We start from the raw sequence: 20,979 nt of genomic DNA on the forward strand, positions 1-20,979 counted from the left end.
CAAATAATAATATCGATTATTAAACGTTGACGTGAGAGAAGACCATCAGGACACACTTGCAATACACTTTCAAACGGACATCCTCAAATAGGCGGTGTCTCTGACCTCCAGAAGAGTTCAGAGTTAATCCAATACAGCATCTGCTGGTGATTAATTTCTACTCTGCTCTTGTTTTTTGCAGTAAATCAAACATGTTTTTAAATCTGAGAAATGAGGGATGACAGAAAAAAATGTACAGCATATTTCTCTGAGTCTAAGGTGGTGGCTTTTGATTTATTATAGATAGAGTAACAGTTTGGAATTTCACAAGCCAGATAAAGGCAGAAAATAACATTATGACCATCTTGTGACAATACAGTGTTCTGCTGGGAAATGTTTGGTCTGGCATTCGTGCGGATGTGGACTTAGACATGTACCACCCACCTAGACCAGACCAGGCACCCCCAACCCGGAGCAATGACACTCCTTGATGGTAGCAGTCATCCCCAGCAGGATGTAACCTGACACAGGAACAACTCAAAAAACATGAAGAACAGCACAAGGTGTTGACGTGGCCTCTAAATTCACTAGATCCTAAGCTGATCAAGTATCTGTAGGATGATCCACTGAGGCCTCTCCCCTCAACCCATAGGACCCAAAGGCCAAACATTCTGACACCACAGGACACCCTCAGAAGGCCCATGTCCATTCTCTGATGAGTCGCAACTGTTTCAGAGCCACAACTGTTTAGGAGGCACAACGGAGACCAACCAACATTAGGAAATATTTTAGGTCATATTGTAATGCCTGATCGGTGTAAGTTGTTACTGTGTCTACCATGCGCAAATAATCCCAACATGATTGGGGCTTCCGCGGTAATAGTCTTCTGGATAAGATCAAATGTTGCCCTGCTGATGGTGCTAAATGACAAAGATCACCAAGGATTTCACAGTTTTGGAAATTGGAATGGCTGTACCAAATTTCATGACAACTCATTTCAGCCCAATGTAGTGGGCTGACAGGCCTGCCTACATATAAATACGTTTTGAGCCAAAAAGTTAACTATAGGCTGGCAGACTTCTCAGTGACTCCCTTGTTCCTTTTGCAGTCAGCTAATGACTGTATATCAGACAGAATTATTTTCCCGGGGGTAAAGGTTTTCTTTAGTGGCTGGATGAAGACACAGTATTAGCAGCTGGAGTAGAGGTTTAATTTCCTCATAGAACTGCACTCATGAGAGAGCCTTTAGATAAAAGCATCCAGACCAACATCTATTATGTTAAAAGGTAGATAAGTGGCTGGTTTAGAAAGCACCAACCTGGTCTAATGCAGTCTACCCTGCATTAACAATGCCTCAATTTAGATGCTTTTATCCGGGCCGACTTACAAAAAGTGCTACTGTTGCTGTCTGTGAAGATTCATTGTCATCCAGGTCATGGTACACGCACAAAAAAACAAAGCTAAGATGAGTTCTCTTAAAGATGTTTGGCTACTCATCCAAGAAGCCAAAAATCTTCGTCTATGCAACGTAGCTACTTAGATGAGTAGCGAAATAAAGACTAGGTTTTTTTTTTTTTTTGGATGTAACATTTGTTATAATCCAGATACATTTTCTTATCAGCTAACATTACGTTGTTATCATAGTTTAGTTACTGATGAGCCCCACGGGATGAATCATAACAACACTGAATGTTCCCATTCCTTTTACTCTCACTGTATCACCAGGTCAACCTCTCAACTTGTCCACAAACTCAGTTCTGAATCATGATGGATCCCAATGCCATTCCCACCAGCCTCTCTTTAACTTTTCTACAAATATGTGAATGGAAGCATGGTAACACTCTAAACTAATATGGCAGACATGGAGACGTTGAAGTTCTATTCTAGTAATCCACTGTCCTTTAAATTAAGTTCTCAATATATGTATTTTGGTTCCAGATGGTTTTGGTGGGTCCACTTGATGAACGAGAGCACTAGAATGACAAGTCTCCTGGTTGAGAAGGATAAACACCAGTTAGGGGTGTTATTAATGCTCTTATTAATAGCTATTAAGTGATTTCTAAAATGCCACATCTTTCGTAGATGAGATATCTCGTATGCGTTACTCCTTCAGGAGCTGTGGGACTATAAGCCTCAGCATTACGTTTTTTTTTTACCTCATTTCTTTTCTTACTGACAGGAACATAGAAATCAGAGAGTGGCCTTGTTCACGGGAACACCACGTCCAAAGAAAAGATATAATTTTGCAATTTGCACGTCTATCTTCTTGAAGACCGATTTTAGATCTTGGCAGTGGAGATACTTTTGGAGAGTGAGATCACTTTGGGATGGATCTTCCAAGGACTGTTGTAGGGTTAAGATTTGCTTTTAGTTTTTTTAGGAACACATTGAGGGCCGGATAAGGTAAGGATTGTATGGATTAGATTTGAAGCTCCGAATGTCAGCAGTGGTCCTCACAAAAGTGTGCTTTTAAATACAAAAACGTGTTTTATAAGGAAAAAGTTTGAATGAACCGGCTACAGCACTTTCCCCTTTCTTTTTTAGTAGATCATCCAAGGACCAGGGCAATCATGAGGGAGCTACTAAGTGTGTGCGTGATGGTGATGGGGGTCTCAGTCTCTCCTGTCTGAATAATCTAGAAACAATCTAATCATCAGCCGCCGCCGCCGCCGTTGCTGCTGCTCTCAGCCTGATTGGCTGCGATTACTACCGGCTGGGCGAATACTGTAGGTTTGTCGCTGGAAAATGGTTTCCATGGTGAGAAAATATCCCTTACTGTTCACCTTACAGCACATGTTATTTTAAATGTTTTCGTGTCTTTTCTTGGCCTCATTAATTGAATTGTCCCTTTTTTCCTCTTCTCTTTTTGTGGGTGTGTAAAAATGGACTCTTGCACATTCTGGTGCAAGGGCATGACACATGCATGTTTTTGTGTAACTTTTATCAAAGGTTTGGACACACCTAATCATTCAAAGGATTATTTTTTATTTGTACTATTTCCTACATTGTAGAAAACTGAAGACATCAATTCTTCAGATTCTTAAGAGTCTCAACCTTCTGCTTTGATGACAGCTTCGTAGATGCCTGCCCTTCTCTCAGCTCAGTGCTTGAGTAAAGCTGTTGGAACGTAAAATGAACCAGCTTCTCAGGAACATCATCTGGAGCTTGTCCAGCAGGTTAGAAGTTGTTCTCACATAAGCTGAAAACTTGTCTGATCTATTTATTTTTTATTTTTTTGGTACTTCCTCATTTCCGTCAGATGTGCATACAATATTCTGATGAGCTTAAAATACATGGCTCACTGTTGTTTTCCCTGCAGTCAGAGGATCACTACTTTACGATTCAATCGCATTTGAGAATCTTAAAAGTGCGGATGAGTCGTCAGTCTAAAAAAGAAAGCAACTCTTTACCTAAAGAGTTACCATAACTTTAGTGAAGGACCAGACTTGGTAAGAATGGGTCATTTGTGTCAAGAAGCTGGCAAATTACGCCTTTGAAAACTGGAATACAGATGTGTAAAGTGAGGTTTTAAGAAAAACGGTTGGACACCATTGCTTCACGTGACACTTTGGGCTCTGTTCAAAAGTAAAAACTGTATGGAGTGGTCAAACCTCAGGCAACACTAGGAGAGCGGAACAACTTCATTAGGCTGAGGATTATTAAAATGAAATCCAACACCAAAGCTCATTTTTATGTTTTAAAGGCGTAAGTGATTAAACTAATAAAAAAAGGTGGTAATGTCAATTATCACACTAGAAAGAGAGAGAAGCCTTCTGGATTTCTCTTTTTAAGGTTTAGTTTCTTTGTTGAAGATTGCACTGACTTATCCAACCTGTGTCAATAAATGGCCTGAAGTCACATAACCTGCCTATTTAGGCGACCCTTTGCTGACATGTGATTGTTTTTTTCTTTTCTTTTTTTCACTTAATCATATAAAATCACTATGATTCTCGATAACGCTGATGGAATCTACAAGCCGAAAAGCATCAGTATAATAAAGTTGTTCCATAGTAGAAGTGCTGTTTGAGTTTAGATCACTTCCGCACATCTTGGACATAGGTGCAGTTGCGCCAGAAATACCGCTCAAAACGGTAAAACTATAGAGTTGCCCTGGCTATTGTTACTCAAACTGTAGCGTGTATACGAATGCCCAAATAGGTCTGGATAAAAAAATAAATAAAAAAATGAAAAACTAATGATTCTTAGGGGACTCCAAAGAGAAATTTCTATTATGGAAAGCAAAAGTAGTCGCCCCTAAATCAAACCCTGTCTCTCTCTGCTTCCTTTTTTACTAAACTTTAGTACAAGACATTAATCTTTCACTGAAGACTGGAGCATAGGGAAAGTGATTCCAAGCAGTACAGGCTGAAGCGTGAGGAAACACATATTCTGTTTTTACTGCTTGTCTCATCATCCTGTTTAGCTTAGAAATTACCGTTTTTTACAACCTGGACCTTATTTCTGGCATAAAATACGATCACGATACGATAGTGGGAGTGACTGGGACGCCGAAACGCAGCCTCTAAATAACACAATATCTGCAGTGAAACTTGTTAATTTCAACAATATTTTGTTATGATACGCTAGTGCTATTCCCCGTTGAGTCCAGAGTTACCTGTTATCTATTCGAGGATGTGCAGCGGTTTGTTGTTCTTTGGCCAGCTGTTCCTCTCTCTGCCTCCGCATCCTCCTTTGAACGACCTCCTCATCCGTATACTCTGGCTCAAAACGGTAAGGACATCCATCATAAACAAAGTCGTCGTTCTCAACCTCAGAATCGGAAAAATATTCAGCCATGTTGCAAAAAACTAGCAGTAGCAAATTACATCATTCGCGGGTGCGTGTGACATCATCCATGTCAGAGGTTAGTAGGTCAATCTACAGACCCCGGATGATGATAACAGGTAACTCCGGACACAACAGGGAATAGCACTAGCGTATCATAACAAAATATTAGTGAAATGAACGAGTTTCGCGGCAGATAATGCGTTATTTAGAGGCTGCATTTCGGTGCCCCATTCACTCCCACTATATGGATATACGCGGATCTAAATATTGTCCGAATGACTCCAAATGACACCAAAGTTATATGGGTGAGTAAACGATCAGATTTTATGCCAGAAATGAGGTCCAGGTTGTAAAAACACGTAATTCCCCTTTAAATGATGAGGTGGGAGTGGTTGGTAGGCCGGGTGAAGCAGAGGCAGAGTCAGTGGAAAAATACTAAGAGGGAGATTGTTGACTGAGCTGTGACACATAAGACAGAAAAAAATTGAACCTCTTCAATGTACGCCATGTATCGGCGTAATCGATAACATAAGACTGAGATCAGTAGTCACTACGTAATGATAGTGATCAAAGCAGTAGCGTTAATTTCTGAAGGTGTACCTTAGGCAGCCATTGTGCACACTCAAACACGTCCTAATAGGGCTGAAGTGAAAGCTGAAATTAATTCCAGTCTTATTTGTAAAGGTTATTAGGAATGGAGGACCAATTGGAGAAGATGAAGTCCACACAATTTACACCACGATTAGCCCACTGATTGAAGCCAAAACTAAATTAAGTGGATGAGTGCAGCCCAATAATACATTTTACAGTGAAATCCATTCAAACTCACATTGACCGATGCAGCTATAAGGGAGTTGTATTCAGAAATACAAGATAGGCAGCATGTTAAAACATTAACAAGCGTCTACATACTTATCTTTTTAGACGAAATAAAAGTCTTTTGATACAGAGTCAAGACAAGGTTTTTGCTCAGATATTGAAACACTGCATACCCAGAATTATGTCACTGGCAAAATTCTGAATTGCATTAAGCTACAGGAGCACTTGTACTTATTCTCCACTGCAGTTGTTCACAGTCCTTAAATTAATTGAATGAAGAGGGAATTTTCACCAGCTTTGCCGCTCACAGGGGACCTCTCTACTCTACAGCGCTGCCTTCACTTCCTCATTATTTACAGAGGAAAGGACTGACTGCTGTGTTCCTCGCAGAGCTGGGAGCCGTGGACGCCGTCGAGCCATAAGGTGATGACAGCTGAAAACACTGAGCTGGAGCGGAAACACAATATGGCTTTTCTGTTGTTGCATAGCAGCAGGGAGATCGTCTGGGCGCATTTGGCCTTTGAGCAATAATGACAGTGAGAATTGTTGCCGAAGTTTCTTCGGGCAAATTACATTCCTTCTGTTTGCTGCAAGCGAACTGTCGCGTAGCTGATGTCCTTGTAGAAGGAGAGGTCAAGAATGCCTTGGATATAAGTGTCTGATTATAGAGCCTATTTGTACCTGTATCCAACTGTTGTAGTGGCTCAAAAAAATAAATATTTGTGGCCAAAAACAATAAAAAGATGTCCTTAATGGATCACACTATCAGCAACAAAGACAATCTCTGCATACCTTATATGCCTACTAAGGAAAGCTCAGCTTCACACTGAGCATCAATTAATGTCAAGCACACAAACCTGGGTGTTTGGACTTGACAAGGTCAGGGCAGACGTTTCTTTAATTCGAACACCCGCAAAATGCATTCTGGGATACCCACCAGTCCCAAGTATTACAAGTTACCTTCTGAAGCATTCTTGATCAAACTTACGTCGCAAGATCACATTTGGACTGTACTTGGTCTTTGACAGCGACTAACGTTTCACAAGTCTCCAAGAACACATGTATGAACATGAAGGCATATTGATAAATGACCACTATCTCTGAGCACTACCAGCTTGTACCTGACTTCAACCAATCACAAACCAACACTCGTAAGCTGGCGCACCTCCTCCCTCCTAAACGACCATCTTCCATCAAAACCCTAGACCAGGAGTTCCCCTCTCATGTAGGTGGTTTATCCTCAGGATGGTTTCCATCACTAGCATCTAGACTCTGGGGAATTTTCCTCCATACTGGGGGCACCTTCTCCATTTGATCGCTTCCCATGGTGATCTTCTTCCTGCTGGGGTCCGAGCTCCAAAGACTTATGCTCCACCTGCACGTAATAAATGAAACCTGACTTTCTTTTTATTTGTCTTATGGGTCTCCTGAATGAAATGATACTTCAGCAAGTCTGCAGAGGGCCATTCTGCAGGTGCAGCAAAACCAAACAAAAGACAACGAGTCTTTTGTCCCTTTCTTGCAAAATGACCCATATAAGTACGGGTACTCCGTGAGGACAGGCAAACCGAGCAACCAAAAAGAGAGAGAAAGGGGCCCCTAGATGGCTACCTCTTGGCATATTTTGCAATGAACCCCCTTAAACCAATGAAGGCCCTACAGTGCATCAGCAATACACCACAAGCCTGGGGGGTAATGCATGATAACGTCTTTGCCTCGGGTCCCCCAGGACCTAGGATCGCCACTGCATATACTGTAAGTGCTTTCTGGTGGTGGTGCCCTTAGTTTGCGATGACATTGTTTTTCAGTGGCAAAATGTGTTACAAAATGATTGTGAGCATTTTTCTTTCCCGGGTCTGGGATGAGACTACATGATCTATACTTAGCTCGACAGGGCGGTGGAAAAAATGCAGTAGGGCGCAAATTCAGACGCAAAGGAATTCGTACGCATCCTGTGGATTAATACAATTGCTTCAGAAATGTATGAACAATAGGAAAAGGGAAAGAGACGGCAGGGAAATAGAGAAAAACTGGTGGTTTATGTGGTCAGTCAGAGGGCTGAGCTGAACGCAAACAACAAATGTATATTCATTGAGTCTGTCTCTCTTGCTCTATCTGTACACTTTGTACATTGGACGTCTGGAAGAAAGTCAACAGAGTATACAGTTATGTGGTGGAATGATTCGAGGTGAAAATGTACTTTGCATTCTGTCTGAACACAGCAGCCCTTCCTTCACAGCTATGCCTATGTTTATGACTGCTGCCTTCTCTTTAGTTTTGCTCACCTGAACCCTGATTTCTTGTTTTTTAGCGGACCGTCTGATTGTCTGGTCGGAAATTTAACCAAGCAAGCGTAATTATATTCCATCTACTACGTCTTTTACATATTGTTTTACTAAGCCCCTCACTTGTGGTGACAGCATTAGTCATATTGGTCAGGAAAATACATAAGCACAGTTTCGCTTTAAGCATTTGAAGGCAACGCACTGTTGTCATTTGGAGTCAAGACACTGTCGATTAGCGCGGTGGGAAATGTGTACTTAATTTAGAGGAAATGCAGCACTAATAATAGCGCAGCTCTCATCTCCGTGCTCTCATCTGTGGAGAGTGATTATATTAAGGCACTGCAAATAATCTGTGGCATTCTGATATTTTAAGGATGGAACGTGTAACCTTTTGAAAGCACCTTCATGTTCCCATTATCTACACGGGAGGATGCCGCGTTCCAGACAGAGCTGAGAGCTCAGTGATTACAGTTAAAAATAATTCCGCCGGAGCGAAAAGAGTCACACTTCAGAATGGGTTTTAGGTGGCTGCATCGCCGTGGCGGAGAGAACACGCTGACCTGAGAGAGGAACATAGCAAACATCCGCCGCAACACTCCTCTGGCATCTTGCTGACACTCGTGCACAGTCATGTGAAATTGGACTATAAGGAGGAATCAATTAAATCTGTTAAAATACTAAAGAATTATAAGTATTTTACTATTTAACCATCGTGGCAGGTTTGCTCAGTTGAGGAACCAAACACGAAACCATCATCCCAATACAAACTAGGAATTTTGCTGTGCACTGGGCATTGACACGTTGGGACGCCCAGCATTGCGCTACGAAATATTGTCACTTCCTGTTGCCAATGTGCCGTGGTGCTATAAACAGATTTATCTTACCTTATACTGTATATTTTACCTGATCTTTCCAAGTCTTTCCAAATACAAATCTGCATAGCGACTCATTTTGAATTGCTTCATACACTTGCTTTATTTATGCACCTGCTTTGCAAAGTTCCTAATTTTATACGTCTTGTGCTATTACAGGCCTGCTAGCTTAGCAAATGGCCATCCTGTCCCTACCTCTGTTTCTCCATCTGTCTCCAGCTCAGTGTGTCAGATGTTTAGATCTTCCTACCGTGTAATTTATAGGGCAATTCATTTCTTTGACAGCACAGGTACGGACCCTATGCTGTAGCCTACAACGTGTCCTGACATGTAACTGGACCATAACGGCTGTGATTGGTCCTTAATGCCTTTCTTTGTTCACGCGTCTCAGCAGTCGGACAAGCACACAATATTCTCCCTTGTTCAGCCTCCAACAGATTGCCTACTCTGATGTCTTCACTATGGCCAGTGCTGCAGTGATTTTAGTGGAAGTAACTGCTGATCCACATTTATTAACTTCACCTCCAACACTCTAAAGAGCGAAACTCAACACAGCTGACCAGTAACGCTTTAGGGGCGTAATTACAGAATAATGTCCACACGCCAGCGCGCAAGTATAAATGCTTTCACCGGTGTAGTCCCCTAGGGCGTAGGTTCCATGTAGAGTTCCATGTTGCAAGAGTATAAACCAAGCTTAAGGCTCATTTAGCAATAATGTATAGTTTTTTTGCAGCATCTATATTGAGGCTTATTGAAGCAGAAGCCGAGCGCCATGGGGAAAATCCATTAGCTGCACAGCTAGTCAAGCCCGATAACATACAAACTGACATAGCCACTCTTTACTGATTCTAAGCAGCTGAGAGTCTGGCTTGGTAACAGTGCAAGGGAGGCAGAAGCCCAGACCAGATATTTCCATATCTTTTGTTGTGGGTGGAAGCCGCTAAGGTGATACTGAGAATTACAAGCTAGCTTCTTCCTGTAGCTAGCTGAAGATTCGTAGTTGGCGATGTGCGTAATGTTGTAAAACTTTGCACATTTTTTCCAGGAGAGGAGGCTGCCATTCCCCATCATTCATTGATTACCTTAAAATATCCAAGTTATAAGATTAAATAGATGCATTACGTTGCTTTCAAGTCGTGATTCAGTTGAAGTTAGTTGAAATGCCCAGAAACCAGTCCCAAATAACATTTTGAACATCAACAACGTAGCATTTCAGACATGTTCTCATTGTGTAGTGGAGGGACATCTCTTGGAAAAGTCTCTTGTTACAGCCGTGGCTTAATTAAAATAGCTATCGATCCCAACAATGCGTTTACTAGATAATTCCTGAGATCTCAGAATGTGATGACTCAGCAAAAACTAGGTCCAGCAAAGCAATAAAGAGGAGCAGTGACAAGACAGGCTGGAAACAAATCAACAGCGTACTCCAACAAAGACTCTGGCTGCATCACACCTGCGTCCCAGTTTTGATGTCCTCTGGAAGCGTGTCAGAGGTCTGAGTGTCTTCAAGCAGTCAGCTGGAAAACGTTCGTCATTTTGGATGTTATCACCGTACGACAGGTGTCTCCTATGGCAACATATCTTATTACCGGTCAGGACAAAGTGCAACATCACAGGCACAGGGGAGTTCGTTAAGCACAATGAGATACAAGCACTCGAACAGATGTTGAGGGAGAAAATAAGCCCCACACGGATGGAGAACTGAGGAGGTCAGAGGAAAATAGTGCCGGCTTGCACGCTGCTTTACCTTTGTCTGCACATGCACAAAAGTGACCCACTGACCTCAACTTGCTCGCCTCGTTCTGTTCAATTTGCTTTCTACTCGTACATGCTTCTCTGCTTGCTTGCAGAGCAGTATTATTGAGAATACTGAAAGTATTTTGAACAAATGAGGGGTATATTTCTGTTTAATCATTGAAACTGTAGGCTAGCTTAGTAATCCGACACCCCAACCAACCAAAATTGAGGTGATGGTCATGGTCATGGTCATGGTCATGGCAGCAGGGCAGGGAATATAACACAACAGTGATATTAGATTTGCAATGGGACTTTTTTGTTAGCATTTGGTCCAAAAAACTAAACAAATGTGGCATTTATTTACATGTGCGTGTGCATTTCATGCTGCAGAGACCCGAGCGGCTTCGATGTAAAAATAGCATAGCGGGGGGAAAAAAAATTGATCATCAAATTGGCGAACGCGCATACCAGATAGAACGACGGCAAATTGACTCGGACAGCCGTGATGGACCTTAATCCTGCGAACACTGGAACAAATAAAAACAGGGTGGCATTAAATACAAAATAACAAATGTCAACGTTAGTGTACTTCTTTCCCTTGGGACCGCGAAAATACACTACGTGCCAAATTCAACAGATGTTAAAATGTTTCAGTAATAATATTTTAGAGAATCAGCTGCCTGCCTGGTGGCGATAGATTAAAAATAAGTCATTAGGATTCATCATCTGGGGAGAGCGAATTCCTGTATAAATGGTAATACAATTAACACAATTATTTCTCTGCTTGCGTGAAATAGGGAATCTTCGTTGGAACTCTCTGAACATTTTTTCCTGTAAAAGCTCTTAGCGTGGGAACATCTTCACTTTAACAAGGTGGGGGAAAATAATCTAAATTACTGCATGACATTTATTACACTATTCATCTCAGTATGTTTTAGCGTGACTTACGGTACGTGGTAAAGCTGGCTCTCTGAATCAGTTTTTTGATAGACGATTTAAAATGTGTAATAATCTGTACAACTAACCCTAACTAAAAATTGGCTTAAAGGGGAACTACCGTTTTTTACATTCTGGACCTTATTTCTGGCATAAAATACGATTGTTTACTCACCCATATAACTTAGGTGTCATTTATAGTCCTTCGGAAGATATTTAGTATAGTGGGAGTGACTGGGGCACTGAAATGCAACCTCAAAATAACACATTATCTGTTCTTATGATACACTAGTGCTATTCCCCATTGAGTTACCTGTAACGGGGAATAGCACTAGCGTATCAAAACAAAATATTGGTGAAATGAACGATTTTCGTGGCAGATAATGCGTTATTTAGAGGCTGCATTTCAGTGCCCCAGTCACTCCCACTATATGGATACACATGGCGCTCCATCTAAATATCTTCCGAAGGACTCCAAATGACACCAAAGTTATATGGGTGAGTAAACGATCGTATTTTATGCCAGAAATAAGGTCCAGGTTGTAAAAAACGGTAGTTCCCCTTTAATAAAAACTAGACCACAGGCACACACACTCCAGGGTAGACAAAATCCCACTTTGTCCTGAAGTACCTTTCTGCATATGGATCCTCAATGTCAGTGTCACATATTAATCCAATGTATATGTAGATATGTGTGTGTCAGTGTGAGTGTGAGTGTGAGAGTTAGAGAGCGAGCGCACACGCTGTGGGAAACGAAAGCTGAAGTTGCAGTTTTGCACTGAGATAAAATCCCAGCTTTAATTCCTCAGCGAGGTGCTGCTGAGCACGCTGCCGAGGAGAAGCAGTCATCAGTTAAAACGGCGGGTATCTTTTTAGCTTCTTTCTCAAGTGTGAAAACTGTTTTGAGAGCGGCCGTGAAACGGATGAGGGCAGCTTGAGCCAGGTTCAAAAAAAGCTCGGAAGATTTAGTAGGCCGCGCTTTGCCGCAGCGAGATGAACACTTTTCTGGGGGCAAGTACAATATGTTTGTTTTCTGTGTTAGCCGGTTAAATTCTTCAAGGAAGTCTAGGGACATAGGGAAGCAATGATAAATCTGGAGGCAGGAAATATATATATTTTTTAAAATATATATATATATATATTTAAGGACTAAGCAGATTACAAGTAAGTAGCCACACAGGATGAACCCCAAGGAGTAAGTAAAACACAAAAATTAGACTTAGACTGAGACTTTATTGATCCACAAAGGAAAATGCTTGGTCACAGTAGGTCAGTTGCACATAAAAATAAATGAATAAATAAATAAATAAAAACACTCTGGAAAACCACTAGTAAATAAATAATAATAATAAAAAAATAGGTGTAAGATCGTTAACAGTGCAAAAATCCAAAATAAATTAAATTAAAAATGAAATAAAATAGAAAATTAAATTAAATTAAATTAAATGCACAAAACAATTTACAAGATTTGCATATACAAAAATCTACAAGAAATAAAGGAAATACATGAAATAAATATACACCATATACCTAGGAAGGATAAATGACGAGGTGAATTAAAAATTAAATCTAAAATAACTATATTGCAGTACAACCCAAACTAATGTGGCACAGACTACCGTTTTTTCCCCGACTGCTGACACACATGAACAGCAGTGAGAAAAAAGAAAAAACCACTCTGCCGTACATGCATTGTCTGGGAGATCTGCAGCTTTGCTTCAGAAGCAGCAGCAATGCACTGTGCTGTAATTGGCTTTCCTGAAACCAAATTCCAGCTAATGAGTCAGTGTTATTAATGGAACTTGTGCTGGTGGGTGGCAAACAGAGTACAAGGCAACAGACTGTTGTCAATCTGCTGCACAGGAAGAGATGGAGAGCAGAGCGGAGCGGTGGGAAAGGCGACAGCCGAAGAGGTGGTTTGTTTTCTGCTGCATAGCTGCTGTCAGGAAGCTGTCGCACACACACACACACACACAGACATTATTTATTTGTGGCCAGGGTGTATGTGTTCAGTGGTGTAATGGATGTTTTGCTCTGCTGTTAGTGACACAATTATTCAGAGAATAGGTATGAACACTGTATGTGCACTTGACAGAGCGTTTGAAGTGGTGGCAGAAAAAAAGAAAAACAGCTGGACGAAACATCTTGCAGCTCTATTACAGCAAACATTTCTACATGTCACAATAGAGAAAGACAGAGATCTAAGGTGTAAATAATTGTATTAATGATTGTTGCATTCCACCCATGTGAGAAACTTCCAGTGATCAATTTTTTTTGCATACCACCATAACAAAGGGGTAAAGTTCACATTACAGCAGTGACTCAGTTGCATATGTGACCCTAGATCTGATTCACGTCTAGTCTCTGGCTGTGTGAATAATCATATCAGGATTTTTGTAACCCTGCTGCCATTTTTTAGAAGGTCACAGAGCGTGCCATTTATTCAGCTAACAGGTTGTGCAATATAGTGTGACTAAAATGGATTGGAGCTGAAGTAGATGACTTTTACAACAGGTTCAATATCACCAGAGTCGCTGACATTTTTATAAGCCTGTTATTTACTGTCTGATTAACGGTTATAGGCAAATGTAAAAATTTCCAATATCACTCCAGCCTGGTGATGGGGACAGGGAGAATTACTGACTTTAAAAATATGTCTTTAAAGTGTCCCTTGTGCCTCCATGTGACCTTAAGGTTCTTTAGCAGAGCTGAGAAAGAGATCACTCTGACTGGCTGATTAGCTTAGCAAACAATCTAATCTAAATCTAAACATTCAAATTTGCAAATACTCTCACGGTCATCAAGAATGATGGCTGGTGGATATTCCTAGCTTCATAGCCTCACAGCTAGTTTCCTCTTTTGAGCGATTAATAAAGACTACTGCCATTTGCTGGTAAGAAGAGTTATTTCCTTTAATGTAGAACACGTGCTAGCTGGCTCTTGGCTGTAGTGTTTGCTTTGTGTTCAGGTTCAAATTTGTGGTCCAGACACGGGCGACATGTCGACGTCACGGTCTGCTTACATTTGGTTCTTTGCCGTGAGTTTGGCGTGTCAGTTTCTCTAAAGCCATGCGTAACCAACCATATCTCACCTTCTGAGCATTAGTGAGGTACCTTCTCCACAGGTTCTTCTCTGCTTCAGAAGACTGCATTTGCTGCATTCGTTCACATGGCAATAAAAATCCTTTAAGTTATTATAATCATCTAACAACGTGACTCAAGCATCGCATTTATACATAGCAACTTTGTATGGTCTTTGTATCTATTTATCTGTCTATTTGAAAGGCATTCATTTTGACATGGAGGACATCTCTGAGTTTGAGGTAACAATAATCTAAACTAGGATATGCATGATCTCCTCACTGATGCCATTGATCAACAGAAACAAGATGTAAATAGTAGATAGGTGAAATGGATGTTACGCAACATCCTTGTCCTGAGATAAACTCTGTATGAAATCCATCAGTCCAGGTGGTGGCGTAATTGGACTAAATGGAGTGAAGAACTGTCAATCATGTTGCCCCTTTCCTTTTCGAGATGTAGCAGCAGAAGTGAAAAGCAGTAATAGTGGGGTCCTTTGTGTCTCAGACTATGGGACTGCTTTTACAAGGAGCAGACGACCCCTCACCGGTGACACAGCTACAGTATTTGTAAGTGGTGAGGCTTTTCCTCTAAGGAGAGACCTTGTCATTGAAAAGCATGTGTTCACTCCTTATGTGTGCACATGTAGGATCCGTGCTTCATTTAGGATCCTATGGTGAAACACCAAGCACTCTCCACTGGGCAGTGAAGACCACTTGCATCTTACACAAATTCCTATGCTGAGCTGGAGTAGAGGAAGACAGGCGTGCCTCCCTGCCATCAGTGCAGCAGCTTAGCTTGGAAGCAGAAAAAGTCTAATCTAATGCATGTCCTATAACGTTGGGACCACCACCACAAGCCCCTTCAAAAGTGCTTCCTTAAGAACCTCCATAATAACAATTAACATATTTTTTTTCACTAATTAGCTCTTAATCAAGTGATGATCAAAACAGAAGAATAAATAAATAAGTTTCCTTTTATTTTTAACAAGTGGTGACTCATAAGTTGCAAACAAACATGTCGTCGACACATATAAAAAGTAAATCTATTGCTTCGTATTTATTCAGGTCGTGTAGATCGTAACATCTTTCAAAGATTGTCAAAGTGGAATTCTGTTCGATGTTAAATCTGTTAGAATTAGATTTTAACCTCTGATCGACTATGTGGAGTAAGGCTTCTTAAACCCCCAGCCACTCAAATGAAAATTCTCCCCCTCATTGGCATTCAGGACGGATAATCAGAAACATCAAGCTCGGTCCTTCCCGCTGGAGCCAGAGAACAGTGATGAGGTCGTTTATGTGTAGTGGCAAACTATATTTCCTTCCCTCACAGTTCATGAGACAAACTTAAATGAGATATAGCTACACTTGTAGCAGCACCTGTAGCATGCTACACTACCTCCATTATTGTCACCAGGGACTGAAGAAGTAGTTAAGAATGGACATCTACTTCCGATTAGCTCTTCCTTCCCCTAAACCTAATTTATTCTCTTCGTTAAGTGTTCCTTAGGCATTTCATTTAATCAAAGTACTCTTAAAAAGATTGTGAGCATGCACTAAGAGTGTTTGGCTGTTTGTTGGTAAGGAAAGCTTTGATTTGTTGCAAGTTACAGAAACTACACAGCCATAAGTGCAGACTTGCACTGTAGATTTTATCTGCAAACTAGCAACAGAGTGTAGCTTTGCAGGAGCAGAATAACAGACAAAAGTGTATCCCGGCTTATTTAGGAATTGGTTAACTTACAGGTTATATAACAAAGTTGAGAATTTCCCCTTATGAGAACTTCCAGTTCAACTCCGAACAATATGAAGTTCAGTGACAATATCGTCAACATTTCAACAGGTCAAATTTCACAGCTCTGTAAGTATGAGATCGGTGCTTGGGTTGAGCAATTCAGAAGTCCAAATAAAGTGTGAATCAGTGTTCTTTTCCCTGAAATGTGGGTCGAGTTTGCAGAGGCAATTATGCATTGAAGGTGACCGCTCTTACAGTTGGCTTTCCAAGGCTGGTTGCCCAAGAACTCAGAATCAGAATCAGAATCAGCTTTAATGGCCAAGTATGTACACATACAAGGAATTTGACTCCGGCAACTTTGCTCTCTTGTACAGAAACAACTTAAATAAGTGAAAGAAAAATTAAATTAAATTAAATTAAATAAATCTCAATCTGTACACATAAAATATAGGATAAGAGCAGATATATACACCAAACCAGGGTTTTGTACAGTGAGTATATATAATAGTGCAGAGTTATTGTTTATTGATCATGTGAATCATCTCACAACTCCTCACAACTTAAATAACTGAGCTGAAATATAGTAAAATACAAAATATTTTAGACACTTTAAAAAAGAACAGAAATGTATTCAGTCTGAACCACACCCTGTAATGGCTACAGCATTCACCTTGCTCAACATCAAAGACCATCTATATTAGCTTGTTCATGACTGTTGCAGGTAGCTTTCAGTTGGCCGCACAAAGAAAACCCATAGAATAAACAACATAGAAGGCGTTCGCCGCTTAAAATCAGAATATTGTGAATTTGACTGCAAAACAAAGAAATAGGATGCTAATACATAACTTATCAACTTATCAGTTCATGAAATCCTTCCTCAAACCAACCAATCGCTTAACCAATCTCATGCCCTTTCTTTTTTATGCCCTCCCACCAGTAAGTGGCGCTATAGTAACAACTATTGGCTGACACTGCTTCACTTCTGTAAACAAACATTAACGTCTGGTAATAGTTAATGGTAATAGTTATTATTAAGTTCCTTTCATATGGTAGAAGTTGATTTCCTATCTACCATCTTTTTCTGTCATTCCTTTCTTTCTTTTCCTCGAACCTCTTCCTGACAGCATCTTTCTCACGTTCTTTCACTCTCTTTGCTTCTGCACTCCTACCATTCCGCTTCATTTTTTATCTCTGTTCCCCTCTCTTTTTTCTTAACTAGATTCCTTTACACCCCCAACCCTTCAGCATGAAGAATTACCCATGGGCCCGAGCTCAGTTGCTTCCAAAGCTTTCATTTTCACTTTTATTTACCCAGGGAAGAGTTTTCTCAGATGGGCCTCCAGAGAATCATGGCAAACCATTTCTTGTTGTGTATTTTAACCTTTACTTACGCTGGCAAGGCTTGAATGAGCACACTGACTTTTTTTTCCCTCATCAGACATCTTCACATTTACACACTTCAACATGTCAACATGGACTTCCCATAACAGCAAGTCTTTTATTGGGTGCATCGTATAGTTCCTTTAGAAGTGCAGTGCCGACATTCCATTAATACCTGACAAACTGGTGAGCTTGATCACCAGCATGGAAATCTAGAAAGACGTTTCTTGTTGATCAGTTTGGAATATCTACCAATACCAAAATATCATAGCAATCTGTTCTCATGCTTCCATAATATAGAAGGACATGAAAAGCTAAACTTTCAGAGTTAACCTCAAAATGTCAATTTTGATGTTGCAGAGTGTCCCCAAGGAACGATAAGCAAGTAACATAATGGTGAGATTTACAGCTGTACTGTCCCAAACCCAAATTCAGTAAAAGACAAGTAGTGGGAGTGATCTCTTTCAACAAGATAATACCCCTCTGTCACACTGCTTAAATTGTTCAGAAACGGTCTGAGGAACATGAAAAACATTTCAAGGTATTGGCTTCCCCAGATCCTGACCGCTCAAGGAATTGTATGTTGTTTTAGTAAAACAGCTTCGACTGATGAAGGCTCCTAGTCCACTGGTAGATCTTTGCTAACTCCTCAGACCTGGACACCTTCTGAGTTCCACAGTTTTGTTGTAAAGGTCAAGATCCATAAATTACCCAAGTTGCCAGATCATGAAAGACATGCACACACATAATCCACAGACTAAAAATAATCTTCACTGTGGGTGGCTGTGAGTCAGGTGGTAGAGCAGGTTGCCTACTAATCACAGGGTCCAATCCCTGGCAAACTGAAGGCTGAACTCGAAGTTGCTCCCAATGGCAGGTGAGCACGATGCATGGCATCATTGGCCAGTGGTGTGTGAGTGTGTGTTAAAGAGAAACGCTGTAAAGTCGCCAAGCTTGAAAAGCTCTATATAATTACAGACCATTTTCCATTTCACCCATGCATTACTAAGGGGCATAGAAAGTCTGGCATTTTCCCTGCATGTGTCAGCTCATGAATACATGCCATATTGCATTTAAAAGCAATTCACATCTTTGCTAGCTCTTCTTTCAACCCTTGGCATGTCTCAATGTTCTCATGCTCCTTCCTTCTGTTGTTGCTGTCCCTTGGGATTGATACGTCTTATATTACACCGATCTTTTTCTGTTTGTCCACGTCTACTACAGTATATCCAGTTGGCTAGCCATTACCAGTCAGATTGTTTCTGCAAGTCCCACAGTACCCTAGCTGAGTCAGTGTTGACCACCCTTAGGAGGTGTTTCTCATTTCGACCTTGGGAACTCCAGATCATGCTCGGCCCAAATATTTCTGTACACTAGTCCAGCGACTTGGTTATGACGTTCCATGTACGCCCTGCCTGCTAGCATCTTACACTTCACTGTAATGTGATGGATTATCTCAGGGGCATCTTCACACAGCCTGTATCCGGGGTCCTGCCTGGTGTGACAGACTCCAGCCTCTACTGATCTTGTACTCAGATCCTTTAGTCCAGGCCTTTCTTGCTACTGGTCAGCCACTTCTACTATCTACCAGCAGTCCACACCATGCAGGGGGTTGTCTTCCTATGATGGTAAAGACTATGTTGTCTATATGTTGTGTCTACATTCATGTGTAGATTGGGAACTACACAATAATTTGCATTGGCCATTGTGTTAATACAACAAAAACCGGAGTCAACCTAATTATCTGATTACTGTCTTGGAACTGTGGACATTTCTTGAATATTTCTGGAATTTTTAGATCTATTTCTGAGGCTTTTGGGATATCAAAATAAAAAATAAAAAATCTCACAAGGATAAATCACATCAGAGCATTTGCATCTGCTTTCTAAATTATTACCTATGCCATGCAACCGGAAAGCAAAGTGACACTTTTCAGCTCGAACTACACTTAGTTGCATCACTCTTTGATTTTTATTATAGCAATCAGTCCATTTGGACATACATCTGTAAGCTTGCCACATCTTGACATGGGAATATTTTTCCACTCTTCTTTGCAAAAATGCTCCAGATCTGTCAAACTGCGAGCGCATCTCCTGTGCGCCGCCCTCTTCAAGTGCCCCCACAGATTTCCCTTTTGAATTCATGTCTTGGCTCGGGCTAGGCTATTTCCAAATCATTATTTTGTTGATTTGGATACGCTCTTTGGATCGTTGCTATGCTGAAAGGTGAAAGTACTCCTTAATTTTAGCTTCCTAGTACACACCAGAAGTGTCAAATACCAATGGTGCAGCTCCTTGAATGTGGTTGATGGCCACTCAACAGCAGACCAGCTTTTTCTTTGTCTTCCTTGTCAAATTTTAGAAGCACTATTGTTATCGATAATGCCACTGTTGCGTCATATTTTCTCCAATTGTTGACGTCTGCCTCCATCTCTCTCCACTGTGTTCCACTGTACATTTCATGCAACACCTTTAAACAATGAGATCCCGTTGATGCTCTGTAAGGTCTCAGTGGCCCATGGCTCTTTTTATAACACCCAGTGTAAAAGATGTCAGATACTACAATAATAAACACTTCAGGTGAAGGCTTGTGTGTACTGTTTTAGATGAGCTTGATGAGAATATCATTCTGAAGACAGCCATACTCCAAATTATAAAAGGGTACGCACACTTAGGTGCTAAAGTATTCTGAGTTTTGAGGAAAAAAAACATTTTCTCTGAAATTCTCAAAAAAAAAAAAAAAATGGTATTCAGTGGCACGCTTGGGCCCTCATCTCTAAGGAGGAACACTTGCACTTGTGTGCAGAAGTTCTGATATGATTTATCTTCTATCATTTTCTTTCACATCTCAAAAATCTGTTGTTTTTAACAGGGGTTGTAAAGTTTTTACATCCACTGCACACTTTCGAAAACTTGCTCAAAAATTTGCAGTCCACAACTATCCATATTTGTAAGTGACATTCACATTAAGTTACCCCCTCTTTCTCCCGCCTTCCATCTTCCTTCACAAATCCTGTGCTGTATTTCACAGTCTGCTTATGTCCATCCTTTCACCCCGAAACTCCCATTTGGCAGAGGGTAGTGTGTGTTTCACTCAGCCTATCTCACATACCAGGGCCGCCGAAGCTTTGGTAGTAAAACGGATCCAGGAGCTTTGGACACAAATTTCTTCTGGATTATATGAAGGACATGTTTTCCTTTTTGCTAATCGCTTTCAGAAAGCGCAACAATATTCTCTTACGCTCAGCTTTCTTGGCCCATCTCAACTTCCCCTCCTTTTTTCTTCACATTCTTACTGTGTTGTGTATTATGTTGCCGAGGTTTGTGTATTATCTAGATGAGGATTCCACACTTCTGCATTACAGTAACC

This window comes from Chelon labrosus (assembly GCF_963514085.1).
Source record: "Chelon labrosus genome assembly, chromosome: 21".
Taxonomy (NCBI): domain Eukaryota; kingdom Metazoa; phylum Chordata; class Actinopteri; order Mugiliformes; family Mugilidae; genus Chelon; species Chelon labrosus.